This window comes from Argiope bruennichi, chromosome 7 (genome assembly GCF_947563725.1).
Source record: "Argiope bruennichi chromosome 7, qqArgBrue1.1, whole genome shotgun sequence".
Taxonomy (NCBI): Eukaryota; Metazoa; Arthropoda; class Arachnida; order Araneae; family Araneidae; genus Argiope; species Argiope bruennichi.
This window is the reverse complement of record NC_079157.1, coordinates 27,501,907-27,522,959: the sequence shown is the minus strand read 5'-3', so window position 1 is coordinate 27,522,959 and position 21,053 is coordinate 27,501,907. Positions and strand designations below refer to the sequence as shown.

Sequence of the window (21,053 nt, the reverse complement as noted above, 5' to 3'; positions counted from 1 at the left end):
GTTGATTCCAAATTTGATAAAATTAACAATTTAAACGCCTGTGTAACCAATTTTATCAGTCTAGCTCTTTACGTCTGAAAGTTATCGAGATTGTATTTGAGACTTCCTCTGAATAGTTTCGTTCAAAATTTGATAGAAATCTATAAATTTGGTAGCAATTTAATCTACTAAATTTATCGTTTTCACGACAGGTATGGTGCCAAAAATACTTTTCTTGAAATCAGGAAGGTATAAAATGTGAAGATTCGTCAAAATCTCGAGTTTGAATCTTTTGACAATTACGAGACTTTCTCTATACTTCAAATAGAAAAAAAAATCGAACTTTTTTTTATCAAACATATAGAGATAAAAAAATTGTAATTTTGAAAATCATATTTCCTCAAGAATATGCTTATTAATCCTCAAAACTATGATTAAAAAGAAAATTATAATAAAAGATTATAATACTTTGTAATTGTTATTAGATTTTCAAACTTATTGAAATGCCAGACCCAGTGCCCGTGGCTCGGCTTGCATTTATTTGATCTATATGCTTGCGATAAAATTCAAAATACATATACATTTACGTCGAATAGCTTTTGAATTCTTATATTCAGCCCTTAAGATGCTTTAATAACCCCAATAAAAAATAATTAATTATCCTTTAAAAAATTCGGTTAAATGAAATTATTAGTCCCATCCTTTAACGCATAAATATAAAATTTATCATGAATTCCCACTTTGGAATTTGGCAACATATTTCATGAGAAACAGTAGGAGGATCCATGGAGTTTCTAAGTTGAAGTAAGAGCATAAATTTTAACTTAAATGATTAAAAAATTTAAGAGGAGATATCCTAAATTATTCTTTGGTTTTAGATACGTAATATTTTATTGATTTAATATTTGATGTAATAACACTCGCAGATGTCTTAATATTAATAAATATTATGACAGTGACTTAATATTATTAATATTATGGTTAAATGCCTGACATATACCAACAAAGAATAAACATTTGAAAGTTCTAAAATATAGGACAAAATTAAGCCAAACGATAAAAAAAAAAAAATTCCAAATAAATTACTACTCTTGTATAAATAAAAGTACTTTTAAGAAGTAAAAGCAAAAGTGAAATTATTTGAAGAAAATAATTTTCTAAAATACGCGATAGACAGATGTGATTTGAACAGTAAAATAGGCTTAACATCAAGACTGGGGAGGAAAGAATTCTTATAAATTATGCTTAAATTAATTTTGAAACATTGATTAAAATCGGGAAATAGTTATTTGAAAATGAAATTTGCGCTACTGAAAAGCTAACTTTTTTAAATCGAAGATGTTATAAAAATAATTTTTGCGCAATTATATGTTTGGGAAGTAAAATCCTTCGATCTACAAATAACTTTTAACACGAAAAAAAATCATACTAATAAATGCATGATGAAACATTGGTACTGGTTTCAATTTCATTGCAATTATGAAATCTAGTATTGAAAATTATGTAAAAAAAATTTAAAAGTTGTTAAAAACCAGAAAAAAAATCACAACCTTAAGTAAGAATTTTTTTTTTTTTTTTATTGGAAGTTACAATACTTTCTCTATACTTTGTATGCAAGAAAGTAATAATTATAATAATGTCATAAATATAGACATATTTCATCTTTTTCCAGAAAAAGAGAAATTTCGCCTCTTTGCTCCCAACCAAGTTCAATTTATTTAAATAGAATTAAACAGAAATTCAAACAATGACACGATATCTTATCTGACTTTTTATTCAATTGTTCTGTAAAGATGAATTTCTTGCCCACCCCATCCAAATATTCTTTTAAAAAATTTAGCTTGCACAATTTCTCACTAATTTATTATTTTTTATTGAATTTTTAAAATGTCACTTCTTATAACGGACAACAGAATTTTTTAATTCAAATCTGTCCTTGAGTTTAGCAAAATAAACTATTATTATGTCTATTAATCTTGAATATTTGGCATATGTGTGCGTGTGTGTGTATGTGTGTGCCTGTATGTGTATATGTGTGCGTGTGTGTGTGTATGCGTGTATGTGTATATGTGTATGCGTATGTGTATGTGTGTGTGTGTGTGCGTGTGCGTGTGTGTATGTGTGTGTGTGTATATATGTGTGTGTGTATGTGTATGTGTGTGTATATATGTGTGTGTGTATGTGTATGTGTGTGTGTATATATGTGTGTATGTGTGTGTGTATGTGTATGTGTGTGTATATATGTGTGTATGTGTATGTGTATTTGTGTATGTGTATGTGTGTATGTGTATTTGTGTATGTGTATGTGTGTATGTGTATTTGTGTATGTGTATGTGTGTGTGTATATATGTGTGTATGTGTATGTGTATTTGTGTATGTGTATTTGTGTATGTGTATGTGTGTGTATATATGTGTGTATGTGTATGTGTATTTGTGTATGTGTATGTGTGTGCCTGTATGTGTATATGTGTGCGTGTGTGTGTATGTGTGTGCCTGTATGTGTATATGTGTGCGCGTGTGTGTGTGAGCATGTGCGTGTGTGTGTATGTGTATGTGTGTGTGTATATATGTGTATTTGTGTATGTGTATGTGTGTGCCTGTATGTGTATATGTGTGCGTGTGTGTGTATGTGTGTGCCTGTATGTGTATATGTGTGCGCGTGTGTGTGTGAGCATGTGCGTGTGTGTGTATGTGTATGTGTGTGTGTATATATGTGTATTTGTGTATGTGTATGTGTGTGTGTATATATGTGTATTTGTGTATGTGTATGTGTGTGTGTGTGTGTGTGCGTGCGTGCGTGCGCTTTTGCAAAAGTTTGCAGCACTCAAACTTTTGAAATTTTAAAACTTCGATTTATTTCATTAGGAGGCATATTATTTACAATAAGCGATGACGAAACTGATGTCGGTTTATATCGCGATGCAAGTACAGCAGAGGAAAAAAGACAGAAATTTTTCCCTCCGTGATTTTATAATGAGATTTTGATAGAGATTTCTTTCACACCTGTAGTCTTAGAAATGTGAAATTTAGGTATCTTTAAAAGAATGCTATAAAGATTAAGTATTTTTATCCCTACGCTCAGAGCGTGGGAACTTGCTGAGACTAGCGGTTTTATGCAGAGTGTGTTAAAAGTAATTAAATAAAAAGTGGAATTGGATCTGGAAATGATCTTAATATATTTGAATTTTTAAATGATGTAAAAATTATTTTATGCTGCAATATCTTAGGAAGTTATGATGAAAGAGCTTTAAATTTCGATTAATTGTTATTTAATTAAATTTTAAAGCCGTTTTGAGGTTCCTTCCAAAGATATATAGGGCAAATTCGGGAATTTTAGGTTTTAAAACAATCTAAAAGATATATCAGTTTATCTTACTTTTATTATTAGCAAAAAGACTGACTAGCTGCACTTAAGATTGTTATGCTTACTAAGGTTTAGTTTGCTTTATACGAGATAAATTTTTTCATACAAATCTCAAACAATACCAAGAAATGATACGTTATATTTATGAGTTTTTGCGTGTGTGTGAAAACTTTCTAAAGAATGGTTTCAACTAAATCTAAAATGTCTTATCTTTTTCAACTTTCCGCCTTTATACTTGTTAGAGGGGAAAAAACTCATCGACCTATGTAATCCCAAAAAACCTACAATAACAACCGATTTTTACTTTTTCTGGGGATTAATCTAAATTCTGCTAGTAATCGACGATCAACTCCCCTGAGAAAAGACTCAAAAATTTTGAGATGAAAAAAAAAAAAAAAAAGCAAACACATGTCCAAAAAAAACAACAACGGCCATTGTTCGCCGGAAATGGGCCCAGTCCAATCTTTGCCGAAACATCTTCCGCCGTGGCATCAAATCACAGAAAGCGACTGCCGTCTCAATTTCCAGTAGCCACATTAGCTTTGTACAGAAACAATGTAAATGTTGAAGAAGTTGTTGCTCTAGTTTCTTTTCCCTTTACAATTGCCGTTTGTTTTTGTATGAAGAGTGGGATTTTTTTTTTATTTCTGATAAAAAAAAAGAATTTAAAAAATCGTTTGCGACACATATTATGTCAGCTGTTATATCTCGTTAAGCTGATGTGTCAGATTTATGACGGGACTTTTTTTTGTATTCTTGTGTTAAGTGAATCAGGTTTCAATCTCTGATAGCAGCTTGAGTGCGAATGCTTTTGTAAGTAATTTGAAAACTTTCTATAAAAATTCATAATGATCCAATTGTGCTTATGAGAGAATTTTCTGCTGTAGAAAAAGGGAAAAATAAAGCATTTATTACTTGAAAGAATATTCATTATGGTTTAAACATGAAATGCTAATTAAAATAAATAAATAATCGAGGCAATTAACCCATTAACCCTAATTATGAATACCAGATATTGAAGTAAAATTTCCTTTCCATTTATTTACTAATTGAATGTTTACTAATTGACCTTGATTAAAAAGGAAAAAATTTAAAAGAAAGGTACTTGAAACTTCAGCTTCTACACACACACACACACACATATATATATATATATATACGACAGATGTGTGGCCTAAAAGAATGAACTTTTGAAATTTTACTTCTATTTATTTCATCCGAGTACATCATTTATACAGGCATGAAGCGATAAGCGATAAGCGATGTCAGTTTACAAGGCGACACAAGAGCAAAAGAGATTTTTTCCTTCAATGCTTTTACTATGACATTTTGATGGGGATTTCTTTGACACATGTAGTCTTAGGAAAGGGAATCTTGGGTATCTTTAAAAGAATGTTGTAGACATTTGGAATTTTTATCCCTTTGCCCGGAGCATCAGAAAATGCCGAATTCATTAGTTTTCTAGAGTGAATGTAGAATTAATTAAATAAACAGTGTAAATTAGATCAGGAAATAAAGGAACATTTTAGAATGAAGTTAACGTGACTAATTTAAGAGGAAAATTTAGAAATTAACTAAGATTTAAATTAGACTTTAAAATACCATTATATATATATAAAATTTACTCATTATTATAATAACAATAGCGTATACTTCAAAATGTTTCTAAGTAAATTAAGTAAAAAGAATGAAAAGTAGTATTGTAAAATAAATTTTAAACATTTTTTAAACAAAGTTAGAATAAAATTTTTGGAAAAAAAGAGCTATTTTTTTTTTTTTAAATTTTCAACTGAGGTAAAAATTATTTTTGTGGTATATAATATGCTCCAGAAGGAAATTTTCAAATTTCGATTTAGTCATAATTCCAAATATTGTTAGAATTTCGAAAAGCCCTTCAATTGCTAATAACCTATTTGCCAGAAAATAACTTCTTTTAAATCTGATTGAACGAAGTTCTAAAATATTTCCTGTAGAACTTTTTGTGCGATTTTTAATCCTGCATTTCTTAATATAATACTATCTAATAAACATTTCATGTTAAAATTAAAAATGTGATTTATTTTCTAAATGGAATAAAAATGTTCGACTGTACATAGAAGTGAAGTAAAAGAAGGCAAAAGAGAATTTGAAAAGCAAATCCCCCCAAAAATAAGCAATATTGCATCACTTTTTGGTATCTTGCGAATGCAATACTTCATGGATGAGTGGATTATAAATCAAAGAAATAGAATCGAATTCCATTCTGCACTCTAATATAATATCTATTAACTTGCTGTTTTTCTTCTGTTTGCGGAACAGAAGTCAGACGAGGTTCTAATGGATTCATTTTTTTATTCTATGCAGGGTCGCAGAATGGGGAACGTGAGGAGGGGGGCCATTAAAGTTAGTCCGCATTCAACCGTGACGATATATTTTTTAATTGCTTCCCTCGATTATGAAGGAGAAGAAACGATGATACCCAACAGCGGCATCTATCAGAAACAGACATCTGAAGCTTCATTAATCTGACTGGCGTAGCAACAACCTTTCGAAGAACAGAACAAAGGAGTTTTCCCGCCGTTTCTCATTGTGCCGCAAATTAATAGAACAATATATTCATTCAATTCACGTTGCCATACGCCTGATTTTAATTTTTTTTCAATCAGATTTGGACAAGATGCAAATGTGCCCGGCGGGTCCTTATCTTTCTTGAAGCCCCTAAAAGAGGTCAGTTTTTCTGAAGATCATCTCAGTGGCGTAGCAAAAGGGTGGCATTGAGAATATTGATGCCGAACATCAGTCTTAAGGGGCGTAATGGCGACTAAATGTTTATGCGCCTATATACTACTTTCTGAAACGTCTTAATGGGGCGGGAAAATAATACCATGCCTTGAAATGCCTTTTACATTTCATAAACCATTGATGGCGACTGAAGACGAAAAAGTTACATAATATCTGGGGGGGATGTTTGCAACGCCACTGCATCGTCTCTGTATTCTATGGCTCGAATTCACGTTGCCATTCACCTGACTCTAATTTTTTTTCACTCTGATTTGGACAAGATGCAAATGTGCCAGGCGGATCTTTATTTTTCTTGAAGTCCCCAAAAGAGGTCAGTCTTTCTGAAGATCATCGTTTCAGTGGCATAGCAAAAGGGTGGCATTGAGAATATTGATGCCGAACGTCAGTCTTAAGGGGCGTAATGGTGACTAAATGTTTATGCGTCTACATACTTTCTGAAATGTCTTAAAGGGGCGGGAGAATAATACCATGCCTTAATGTAGCATTTACATTTAATAAGCCATTAGTGACGACTGCAGGCGAAAAAGTTACATTATATCCGGGGGGGGGGAGTGCTGCTGCATCGTCTCTTTATTCTATGACTCAAATTCCCATTGCCATTCACTTGATTCCAATTTTTTTTTCAATCAGATTTGCACAAAATGCAAAGGTGTTTTTGAAGATCATTGTCTCAGTGGCGTAGCGAAAGGGTGGCAATGAGGATATTGATGCCCCCCGAACGTCAGTGTTAAGGGACGTAATGGAGACAAAACTTTAGTGTGTTTATACACCTTCTGAAATATCTTAAAGGGGCGAAAAGATAATATCATACCTTGAAGCGACATTTGCATTTAATGAGCCAATGGTGATAACTACAGAGAAACAATTGTGAGGATGCTTGTTACGCCCCTGCGTCATCTCTGTATTTTACAATTCGAAGCTTAGTGCTTCTGAATCAGTTGTTTTTCCATTATATAGACGTCTGCATCAATGCTTGCTGTATGGAATTGCAAAAAAAACTTGAAGTTAACGTATCAAATATACGGGGTCAACTCACAAGATCTACGTTAAAATGACCAGAAGTTCAAAGCAGACTGGACAGTTCCTACTTTTTATTCCTTATGTCGTTATAAGTCAAATTAATGTAAATTTTAAACGTTCTTCATTTTTTACAAATTTCAGTTTATTTACGGTTAATCAATTTAAGAGTAAATTTGACCGATCACCAAAATTCATACTGGAATTTTCTAACCCAGGAACAATTTTTGATGGTCAAATTTCAATCAGCAATTTTATCTTCTGGGGGAATTGTAAAAATTATCTGATTATTTCGCTCAACATGATAATCAACATCCAATTTAATCAGTCTCCAAAATTCATACCGGCGCAAGAAAATTTGGAATTTGTTTCCTTAAATTTAAATGCATTTAAATTAGCTGTTGTATTTCATTTAATAAATTGGATGATTTAGTAAAATATTATGTCAAATTTAATTTTTAAGAAATGTTCCGAGAAATATTTTAAAATACAATATCATCGCAAAAACACTTTTGTTGAATTCTAATTGTAAAAAAATTTTACAAAATTTTAAATAAATTAAAATAAATCAAACGAAAGCTGATATAAGTTATCAAACTATTTAATTCAAATAATTTAAAATAAGCGTAAATCCCATTCATATATTCACAACAATTCTCATAAATTTGCGAAACATATTAAGTAAAAAAATATGGCAACACTAAATTTATAAATTTGAAATCGAAAGATGTTATTTAAAGTTATTTAATGCTATAAGTTACCCATGATCTTTAAGGAAACTACTTCAAGAACACAAAAATAGAGAAAATTGGGGGGGGGGGAATATTTTTTCAGCTTTCAAAACATTGAAACATTGCAGTTAAAAACTACAATAGATGTCTAAGAAAAATCTACGTATAATTATTTAAACAACTCTTTATTGCATCATATTTTCGACAGATTAAAAAAATACAGTCTTCGAAAGTATACGACCTTAGTTAATTTATTTCAAACGAACAGTTCCTCCCTCAACGCTTTTTAAATAATATCAACAGGTTGTTGAAAGAAACTGCTACAGCTTACATTTTGCCGGGTTACAACGTTATCGCAAAAGTAAATATTTTCATCTGTCTGACGCTAATAAATATGTTTGTACATTTCAGATACCGTGTTTGCATTTTGTTGTGATACTGAACTTCGAACTGTAAAAGCTAGCTTGATAATTATCGTTTAATGCTTGCGAACTATTATTGATTGTATTCACATAAGTATTCAATCAGAATTTTAACATGATAATGTTTATACAGTTTTAAATACTGTCTGGGAACTGCGCTATGCACATTAGGTTTAAAAGATTCTACTGGACAATCCCTTGTACCTATAGCCACTAAATATGAAATGTATTTACTTCATGGGTAGCATAAGAAAAGAAACAGAGGAAAGATTTTTAAAATAATAATCAGATTTTTAACAAAAAAGCCGATGGAAATTTTAATATATTTTTTCTCTGTAACTTCGAAATGTATTAAACACAAAAGTTATTATTGTCTGGGAACTGCGTCATGCGATATGCATAATACGTTAAAAAGATTCTACAGGGCAATACATTATACATACGAGATATATTTACTTTTTGGGTAGCAGAAAAAAACTGAGGTAACATTTTTTTAAAAATAATAATCAGATTTTTAATAAAAAGCTGGATATTTTAATATATTTTTACTTATAACTACAAAATATATTATGGCACAAAAATTATTTTTATACAGTTTTAAAATAAAAAAAAAATTAACTTTTCAGGAATATTAGTCTTATTTTCGCATAGGCATTTTTCCATATATATTTTTTTAATTAAGTATATTTTGCAACCAAAGATGGATTTAAGCATTTTGCGACCCTATGCCTAGCGATTGTGAAGCCATTTCTCTATTTTTAGTTTCGCATTTTAACACATTTTAATTAACATGTTTTTAATTTAGTTTCGATTTGTTTATTTTATTTCAATAATTTGATAAATATGCATTTTTTTTATTTATTATGAATTATGATTACTTGAAATTTACGTTTATATCCAATATCATTTCACTATGTTTTAAGCATAATATGTTTAAGCACAATATGTTTTAAGCATACAATGTTTAAGCATATTATGTTTTATAGCAAGTATTATAATAACATATAGCATAATATTTTTATTCAGGAAATATTTTTATTCAGCAAGAATAATATTTTTAGAATTTTGTATTTATATCTCTAAAAAATTATCTATTTGGCAATTAGATTAATAGCAATTTTAGTTTCATCTGCCATTGCTCCTTTCTCTCGTCAGCCAATAGATTCTAGGTAGCTACCTAGTCTACCTAATTGGAAATCAGTCACTGTTTTCAACAATATTTATCAATGTGTCAGTTACCACATTTATACACATGTGAATTTCTGTAGTATTAAACAATTTTGTGTATGTAATATGTTGTGAGTGTGCATGTTTACATGGCTATAATTAAACATAAATTTTTACAAATAAATAATGCCAAGCGAATTAAGCTTATTATATGCTGCGATGTTTAGAATTTGAGGTTTGAATTTCCTTTAATTTTTTTCGTCATTCCATATGTTATTCTTTGACGTACTCACGCCTATCCTTGAGAAGTCCCTTGAATCTATTTTTCTATACCAACAGAAACGCAAGCAATCATAATCCATTGTCTTGCATACTTTCAGCCTTTCGGGATCTCTTTTAATAGTTCTTGATTCGGTTGGTTAAAACTGACGCCGCCTCCTGAAAGGTCTCTGAAAAGGAGAAATAAGGAAATTGATCTATAAATACAAGGAAAAATCAATCCCTTTTCAGTGTTGATGATGAGAAATATTTGAATTTTTTGTAGGGGAAAACACCATTTCCTTGCATTGTTTGGAATTAATGATGGGAAATGGATTCGTATTCCGAAACAGACAGGTGGGTCTTCTGGCCTTCAACTTTCGAACGTTGTTGTTGTTGTTTTGACTTCAAACATTACCATTTCCTTCAAAACGCACAGTGAATTCAGTATTGACAAATTTTGAGGGTGACATTTGATTGTTTTTCTTTCTTTTAGTGCAATTAAAAATTAGCTTTTGTTCCTGTATATGCATAATAAATATAACTAGTGAAATTCCTGAAAATTGCCATTTTATAAGAAATAAAACATGCTATATAGAACGTCAAGTATTGAAATATAAAGGAGAATCGAATTTCTAGTCCAAAATAGTATATTATTATAATGTTGACTTGATTCCTCTACCTTTATATTATTTAAAACGATTTGCTCTGAATTAAAATATCAGCGCTCGCGCACTCACAAATGTCTTTATTATAATCGCTATACTCATGGCACGAAGTCATCAACTGAAACAAAAAAGTATTGGTGCAAAATATTTTCAAATTGTGTTATGATTAGTAAATATTAGAATTTAAAAGGTGGCTTTTTTGCAATAATATACAAGGTAGTTTAAAAGTTCTTTAACTAATTTCAAAAATTATTATAAATGAACTATTATAACTTGGCATATGGTTGCTTTGATATATTCTAAAGACATTTATATGATTACTAATGAAGCCACTTACGTCAGTAAATTTCAATCAATGTGAGCGCCCTTGGTAGCTCCTTGAATGTCAAAGCGGTATTCGAATCCTCGCCAAGTATTTTACAACATTTGTCTGCCACATTTCGCACAGCATCTGTGATCCTATCTTTGAACTTATCAGTATCTTCAATTGGCGTTGCAAATATTTTGTTCTTTAAGTAATTCTAAAACTGACAGTGAATTATAATGGCTAATTTAAATTTATTGAACCAGAAAAAAAAATAATTTAATATTTTTCTTCGTTGACTCCATTTTTAATAAATATAGAATGTAAAATCACTATTTTGGCATTAGTTGCGCTGTCTGCAGCACTAAAAAAATGTAAGAATGCATTTATTCCATAGTAAAATATTATCGTTCATTACTCAATGGTTCTATTGTAGTAATATTTTATACTAAGAGAAAGACTTCATGACCTCCCTGTACTTTAAAACTATTCAGTTTTTTTAAGATTTCGATTAATTTTTAATTAAAATTCTAATTTAAAGTTTAAAAACTTTCTTATTGAGCATCCACTATTTAAAAAGCAACCACTGCCAATTATGGTAGTCTTTGGTATAGCTTTTTACACTGTAAAGAATTGCATTCCATACTATGTCAGCCTTACATCATTATAATATTAAAATTTTTAAACAAAGTTTGAATAATCACAGATATTAGAGATTTTAGGGCCAAATTTTAAAATTAACTTTTTAAAAAATCAGGTACTTTAATATCAATTCTCAGGCTAATCATTTTGATCAATAAGTTATAAAATAGTTTTTTTTTTTTTTCATAATTCTTTCAAATATAGAATTTAAAGTCCTTAATATTCTCTACAACCTTAAATCATTTGAATGCAAATGTTTTAACCTTAGGGGTTTCTAATTTTAGGGGATAATTTAAACAAATATCCTGAATGTTTGTGAAATATTTAGGCATTCTTATTCAAATTTGTTAAAATATTTTAGTACAAATATTTTGAGCGTTAACAAAAACATTCCATTTATTCCATTAAGGAAGCTTTAAGCATACTTTTAAACTAAACTGAACTGAATTAACATTCCAGTAAATTCAAAATAATTACATCTAGAAAATTTCATATATTTTTTGCACAGGAAATTGCTTAAAATATTTGTCCGATTCCACTGAAACGTAACGCCATTTCCTCGTCTTTCTGCAAATGACTTTAAAAAAAATAAATTCTTCAAGGTCGAATTATTCGAGAAAAATCACTTCCCCTAAAGTAACTCTTCTTTTTCAATTACGAGGAAGCTACTAGAATCAGCTGTAAATAAGTTTTCTGAATTAGTCTACAAAAAGAAACTTGACAGCTGGAAATTGCTGCACAACTGTCTGAGGACTTCCGCCAATTTTATTCACTTTCTTTCAGTGAATCCCCTCCAAGTGGCAGTGACCTTTCTAAACTCAATCTTTCTCAGTATTGTTCGATTTTTTTCTCGCTCTCTACGACAGCAGAAATTAATAGATAAATATTAAACATGTCTTTTGAGTGTAAGCGACTGTGACATTTCCTCTTAGTCTGGAATTTTGAGATAAAGTATAGTGGAACTACGATTGTCCGAATTGATTAGGATCAGTAATCAGCTTTTCATCAGGAAAAATTCCAAACTTTTCTGTTAGTTGTTCATTACTTAAAATACTAATTCGATGTATATATTCTTATCTTCAAAATATATGTGTGCCAAATTTAGTGATACTATGTGTAATTATCAATTTTATAAAGTACAGACAGATACTCAGTAATTTTTGTAAATCCGAATTATGAAATTAAATTAGAAAATAACACAATGAATTGACATTTTAAGAAATTCAGAAATCAATCACTGATAAGATGATTCGCGAATCCTTCTGATTTTCTTACCACTTTCTCAATGAATCTTTCAGAATATTTTCCCATGCTCAACAATGTGGAACTTTCCTACATTTTTGCTTTGCTATATATATATATATATATATATTTCATAAAAAATGCATGGAATTTCTCCGTATTACTATAAAGTACTTCAAAATAGAGCTATGTTTTCATTTTTTTTTCCATATGAATTCTTTTTTTAAGAAACATCATCTCCTGATAACGACCGTTTAAAAATCTTTTCCATCATACAAAGCTTCCCGTATACCCAGTTTGAACTCTTACCTGAAAAATTCATTGCCTTCATAATAAAATATATATTTTTTTTAAATCGATTTCCTTGGAATCGTTTGGTTTAAAACGTTCTCGGTTGGCAGATAATCAAGGTTGTTTTTTTTTTATTGTAATGCACAGAAGTTTATACAGTAGGGAGAAATCTGTGAGAACATTATCAGAATTTAATTACTATGTACCATATAATTATGAACATAAAATTACTATAAATATCAATATAATATCTATATTTATAAAAAGGAATGTGTGCATGTACAAAAGACAGAGCTACAATATTTTGGCTTATGTATAATTTAAAAAGCAAAAATGCACTCCCTAGAATAATTCTTTTCAAATTTTAACTAATTAAAAATTAAACAGGATTTTAACATTTTCCCATTGTAACGTTCAAAAATGATACAACAGTGATTTAACACCGCTTAAAGATCTTTTGAATATGTTTTTTTTAATGAAACAATTTAATTTCTTTGCAACTTCTTAACACCATTTTAAAAATCATAAAATATTTTCAGTGATATAAATTTCCTTCCTATAAATTTTTTTCCTGATTTTAATATTTTTTACAAATATTTTATGTATATTTAACAATAACACTATCATTATTTTATTTGTATTCTCTCATTATTTTATTTGTATTTACCGGTATCCTCTCAGAGAGCTTCCGCGTTTATTGCTTTTCTATAAAATTATCAATCATATAATTAATTTTCTTTTATATTCCATTGTATTCATTTTGTTGTAACGACTGAAACTTTAAGAACATAATTCCTTGAGATTCTGTTTCTTGAGTTTTATTATATTCACAATTTATATTTATATTAATTTAATAGTTTACAACAAATTTTCGAAAACAATTTTTTTTTTCTTTTTTTATATATAATTATTTTTTTTTTTAAGATTAACAATTTAGAACTTTCAAATTCTTTGATTAATATCGTCTTTCGTTATCTGACATTGCAACTTTAGTTTTTCTGGCACAATAAAGGTTTAACTATTTAAAACTTATAAGTTCCTCGATTGATGTTACTTTATATCATGTGGCATTATAATTTCAGTTTTTGTAATCTGCATTTTCTTTAAATAAATAAATAAACTACCTTTTACTTAAGCTTTTATTTTTTTTAAAACGTCATCCATTCTATGAGAAATTGACATAATAAAGTACAAGAGCTATATAATTGTTTTTGTATTTATTTATGTGTTTATTCTTTCATATATTTTTAGCGAACAATTTTTTTTTCATCTGTGAAAAAAAGAAGAAATTATTTAAATTACTGTTAAAGATAATTAAATATAAAATCGTTTGGTAGTTGAACAACAGAGTTTTCAACTTTTAACCGTGGCAACATCAAAAGATTAATTCAATAAACGTTATTCATTTTCAGCAAACGATTCTCTTCCTGTTTTTGAAAATAATCAAAATACTGTAACAATATATTCTGTTCCGTTAGGCATGGTCAGAAATGTGTTTAAAATTAACTTTTCTGTATCATTATTTAATCGCGATATTTATTTCTGGAAAATAACAAAAGAAATTCAAACTAAACGCAATTAAAAAAGCGATTTCCTATTCCTATACTCACTAATATACTAAAAATAGAAACAACAACAAACATTTGTTTCCGTTATACATTTATCTTGCCATAACACAGCGATTCCGGTATTAAGATAGTATATAAAGCAATAAAAAAAATTCTCACTTCCATGTTTTTTTGTGTTTAAAAAAGAAGGGAAATAATTAAAGTGGAAAATGAAGAGTTTAACAGTGCATGTCGTCTTAAAGACATCTATTCCGCTGGGTTGCCTGTTGGTGGTATAACCAAACCGGTTGCAGATGATGAAAAATAAGAGGCAGCAACGACTTGTTGAGCTGACCTTTCGAATTATTGAATAACGGCTTTTTTTTTCTGCCTGATACGCTATGGGGGACCTTTTTTTTTTTTTTTTTTTCTTTTTCTTTTTCTATAAAGCATTCTGCTTGACCAAGGTCCTGGTGGAGGTAGAGGTTTTCAGTGGACAATGAACGATATCGGTATGTAGGAGTATAGGCTATCTCTATTGCTGCGTCTGATAGTATTGTTCTCGAATGTTCCAATTGTGGAATATGGTTCATCAGTTGTTAAATTCAAGCGGTCAGTTATTCTTCAGCATGCTAATCATAACCGGAGTTAAGTAACCGCCTATAATGGGCTGCGGAAGATATCTGTCATAATTTGGTGGTTGTCTTGCTAGAATCTGAAATATCTAGGAGAAATGCCAGACCGGAAACTAATTTCCCAATGTATAAATAAAATCGTTTGGGAAGTTCATTCAAATTGTAATTGAATTCAGGTGATTTGGTAAGGTCAGTTCATGTGTGGGGTTTGATGTTAGATGTTTTTGATAATAAGTGTGACTGTGAAATATCAATAAATATATCAAGCACTCGGAAATGATGACAGAATATCTATCTATTAGAATATATACATATATGATTTTTATGTATTTTTATTAAATTATTATTAATTTATTGATTCTAATAAAAATTTTTAGTTATAGGAATAAGAAGAGATTGATTTGTAGTAAATATAAGTTACCGTTATATTTTAATGAAAATCTGTTTCCCTCTCTTATATTTGTAATATATATTAATATATAATATAATATAATATGTAATATATATAATATAATCTTAATATATATAAATTACGTGTCACGTTGTTTGTCCGCGATGGACTCCTAAACTACTTAACAGATTTTAATCAAATTTGCACACCGTGTGCAGTTTGATCTAACTTAAAAGATAGGATAGCCCTTTTTTTGAATTTTTAATTAGAATTGTAATTATTAATTAAAAACTAACTTTACCGCCAAAAAAATCTTTTCATTTTCCCCACCGCCAAATAAGTACCACCAACGATGTGCTTCGTGCACGGTGTAGGGGTGGAACGCCGCCAAATAAGTACGGCTTCAGTTTTTTCCCCAACAGTCATGAGGCTAGGCTTACGATTTTTCGGCTCATTATTTGAAACGATTCTATTTTTATTTTCTTAATGTTTGATACATTTAAAATGAAACATTGTTCATTAATCTTTCTGGTCATGATGAATCTGAGAATATTTTGTTGACAAATTCTTGAGATATTACATAAATTAAGAAAGGTATTCTTTAGTGCCCATAAAGTTTAAACGCTCAGTGACTCTGTTATCAGTAATCATATTATAAAAAAATGCTTTGTTTCAGCAAAAAATATTATTATATTAATTGCAGATTAATTCTTTCCACTTTAATTTAAAGCATAAATTCTACGAGAGCTAACAGAAAATTAGAGAGATACATATTACGTTATGACTGAAGGCCTTTATAATATTATGAGTGATGACTGAAGACCTTTATAATATTATGAGTGAATTATATGACTATCAAAATTTGAAGTTTTAAAATATTTTGATAAAGAATCTATTAAAGTAGGAATTGCGTAAAATATTTAATTATTAAAATTTAAACGAACATTAAGATTGGCGAACCGACTGGTCGCCAAAGGCGGCTAGTATAATATATAATATATTTTTAATTGAAAGTCTTTTTGTTTGTTTGAGTCGTATATAATTCCACACTCTAAAGACTGGAATAAAATTTTGTTCGCACGTTTGTTAGCGCCTAGAAAGATCAAATGCGCTATTAAAAGTTTTCTACGACTCTCTAAAAGCAGTGAAATGGGGAGCTGAGAGATCATGTGTTTTTCCTCCAAAACTCCTTAACAAATAATAGCACAAAAAATATTTTTATTATATCTTAAAATTTAAAAAGTTAGCTTCTTATTAACATTAATTTCTTTGTTTTACTAATTTCATCTGAGTTTTAATCATTTCTCCAATGTTAATTTAAACATATAACTTATTATTTTTCTTTTTTTTTGGGGGGGGGGGGGGTCTAAATGTTAACTCTATTTCACTCTTAATCACATATATCTTTTGCGTGTTTCTACCAATAAAAAGGTTAAATTGCTTTCTATACATATTTTTACTTTTAATAAGCAGAATAACTGTAAAAATTTTTTGATATGAATATGCAATAATTAAGTACCTTCTTTTTCGAATTTCTTTAAAAGTATGACTTAATTTTGTTTCATATTTTAGGCAAATGAAAATTTTTAATGCTTCATTTATCGTCTGTCTTTTTTTTAACTTAAATTCACCGAATAATATTCTATTTTGCTTGATAAATTTGTTAGCTCTTATTGAATTACTATATTCCAAATGGCAAAACTAAAATTGTCATTTATTTCCAACTTTAAAGTAATAGTTAATTAATTATTATTAATCAGAGTTAAGAGTGCTAAAACTCTTAAGGAATTGAATGTAAAAAAAAAATCAGAAGCTATTAGAAATAAAAGAAATTTTTTTTCTTTTAAAAACAAATAGAACAAATAAGCAAAGGCGAAATCGCGTGTGCTTCAGTTAGTGTTCTGATAAAAAAAAAATTCTACAAATTATTTTAAAAATTAAGAAAATTGCTATACTTTCTTCATTATGTACTGTATTTTATAATTGATTTAATTTATGAATATCAGATCATCATCTATAACAAAAATAGAATTCTTAACAAAAAATTAGGATTTTGATCGATTTCTGAAAAGAAAAAAAGAAAAAATGAGAAGTTAGAGGCTCAGATTAGTTGGATAAAATTTGGTCCAGAGGTTTAACATCCGAAGTGCAGATATCAGAGCTAACACAAAAGCGCTTTGGCTTAAATAAATGTTGTAATTTTGTAACTGCAATTGTAGCTTTATACCCAATTTTGGTTTCAATTGATGGAGAAAAATGGCGTCCATAATAGACATTCGGTGTTCTAAATATTATATATTAATCGCATTCTAGTGGTTAATCACCACAAAAAAAAGTAGCAACCATCCTTCGCTTATAGGTTTTTTCGTAACTATTTTTCGCTAATAGTGTGCGATATATAATACATTAGCATATTTATTAGAATATACGTGAAATTTTCTCTAGTTTTTTCCATTAACTTCGTAATATAGTACTGCAAAGAAACCTTTTTACATCGTTATAAAAAAATTTGTAATTTTATTTATTTTATTTCTGAATAATTTTCGTCTGAATTTAATAAATTTTAAAAATTAGTTTTAAACGTGTTATCTATTAATTTTATTGTACAGCTATGAAACTCAAAAGTTTCCTTTTAATTTTATCAAATCTTTTACTATTGCCGTTATTAAGACTTTGTGGTGGAATGTACATTATTATGATCCGTGCAGGTGGAAGCAACAGGATGTATGTTTTCAGGAACATTTCTTTTAATAATCACATTCATACTAAACAAACACAAACACAAGACAAGACATTCACGCGCGCAGCTTAACAGAACAGCATATTATCTCATTCTTCTTACCATCGCAATGCACTATGGGATGGCCTAATCAGACATCGCCATCTGGTTTCCAAAAGAGAAGAGTAATGCAAATGCTACAACTTTAAATTTTTAAAAAACAAAATTTTACTTCGACATTATCTACGCAATTGAATTTTTACTCTTATAAATACGATGATGATTTTAGATTAGCCTTCTTTCTGAGTGTTGTGCAATAGAAAAATCGTGAGGAACAGAATGCAGCTGTTGAGCCACAAAATTTTGTATCATCCTACAATGTTTCTAGACTAGACATTGGAATATCCTTTAAATTTCTTACTTTGATAAGTTTAATTTAGATTATTGAAATGCATAAATTGTTAAAGATAACTTTGGAATTGCATTTTTATGCAAGATTTTAACATTACTAAGAAATCTATTTGGATATTTTATTCCACTCGAAATTTAAATTTAAATAAAAGTACTTTTTATTTTTAGCATTTTTTTTAAACATCTATTTACTTTCATAAATTTCTGTATCTTTTAAATACTTTTATATCTATTTTTGTGTATGTATTTATAAATTTCAGTATCAACTATAGCTTTCTTAATCGTGATATAAATTTAATTACACTATCATTAAGAATTATAAAAATTAAGATTAAAACACGTGAATTTTCTTTTAGATTAGTTTAAAAACTATAATCAGGAAACATCGATTCGAAATTTTAAAAAAAAGGTTTGCGCAGCTTTTTTCAATGAATTGAATCACTTTCAAAATGCTCAACATGTAATAAAAATGTCGAGGATTGAAACTTTTAATACAACAAAGACTTATTTTCGATCTACAAATGTTGTTATTATACAACTCAAGTATTTATTACTTCTTTTAAATTGTTTTCAGTTTATTTTATACTGCAAACGATTTTTTTAAAAGTGGAATGATTCGATATTCTTTTTGGTTTATAAAATTAATGAAAATTTCCTGATTCTTTTTTGATTATACAAATAATTTAATTTTTGTTTTCTTAAAATCACTGCTATCCTAGGTGAAATTTAAAAACAAACAAAAACAAATAAAAAAAATTGCGTTATAAATTTTATGTAGATTATTTTGCAGATAAAGAGGCATTGAAATTGGTTTTTATTTTTAAAAAACTGTTCTGATGTTTTCTACGCATTATAAAATAATACTGAATATCTGAATAATTCTACAAGAACAAATAATTTAATTTATGAATTCTTAAAATCATTCTTATTTGCGCTTTTAAAAAACTTTAATATAAGTAAACCGAAATTTTGCGTTATGAAATTCATATAGATTCTATAATCATTAAAAGTAAGCAATATCGAATGCTATTAGGAATGAATATATTTGATACTCTCTAAGCATTAAAAATTGTCTGATTATTTCTGCAAAATTTGAAATAATTTCATCTACGAATCCTTAAAATCACTGTTGCCTTTCTTAAGTTCTACCAAATTTAATGAAAGTAATAAGAATTGCGTTATGAATTTTATTCTGGCTTTTTTGCAAATGAAAAGGTACCGAAGCGATATTTTAAAATTAATTTGATATTCTTTAAGTATCATAAAACTAATACTGAATGTCTGAATAATTTTGCGAGAATTCAAATAATTTGGCTAAAGAATACTTAAAATCATTGTTGCTTGCATGAAATTCTGCCACATCTGATGAAAGCAAACCAAAAATTTAGATTATAAGTTTTATGTAGTTGTTTTTTTTAAAGAAAACTAAATCGTTTGGTTGTTTTCATGAAAACCGAATATCCATACTAATTGTAGCAAATTTCGCTAAACTGTGAAATATTATAAACCTCAAAATTATAGTGTTGCTGCTTTTTTTTTTTTTTTTTAGCTCTTTCTATTTCTATTATATTTTATGAGCACTTCGCTCCTAAAGTGGCTTTTCAATTTCGCTTCTCCCATCGTTATAAATTGAGGAAGACCGCATAATTGGAACCTTGACATCGAAAATGAAACCTTGAATGGTTGAATGACTCCGAAATTGTTTTCGTTAACCTTGGCATCGCTAAAAGTGTACTGTCGGAACAATAACAATACCATATTTTGAAACATACGTTACAGGTTATTAATTTGGAAACGTTCCCATAATATAGAAAATAAGGGCCGTGGATTTGATATTCTATTGTAAAACTCTAAAGTGTAATTATACCTTGGAATACACCAAATTAAGCGATTTTTAATTTTCTCCACCCGCTTCGAATGTCTTAAAATTAAGGTGGCCGCTTTTAACGATCAGCATTTTCACCCAGATTATTAACTTTTTAAGTTTCTAAACGTTTAATATTCTTTTATTCTTTAAAAAAAATCGCACTTTTTATTTAATACAACTGTAAAACATTAATTTAATAAGTCTAATGCAAATATCTTTCCAAATTTCAATGAAAAGTTCTCGAAGAAGAAGTAAATTTGGAACTTTATTAAATTGTTGTCCCATTTTATTAAAAATGAAATTTCAAAACATATGTTCAAAAGAATTAAACATGTTACAAAAAAAAATTTTTTTATTTAAAAAAAAAGTCAATTCCTTTTAACGAGTGAAACAGCATTAACTCTTTTCCTTTTATTTACAGATTTTTTTAAATCTAAATTTAAAATCAGAAAATGATTCAACTTTTCATTTCATCTTATTTTTAAATCCATCAAATTCAAAATGTGAAAAAGAAATGAAATAGGATTTATAGACAAGCTTTGACTATAAATTCATTACTTATTTTATCATAAAAAACGATCAATGCATTTATGACTTTCAGTCAATAATTTTAGCAT

General features: G+C 28.6%; 1 protein-coding gene across 1 annotated transcript in view; it reads left to right on the top strand.

Moving 5' to 3' along the window:
* Positions 1-21,053, top strand: part of LOC129976027 (uncharacterized) — a 105,117-nt gene that overhangs the window by 78,125 nt on the left and 5,939 nt on the right. The gene's annotated exons all lie outside the window — the stretch shown is intronic.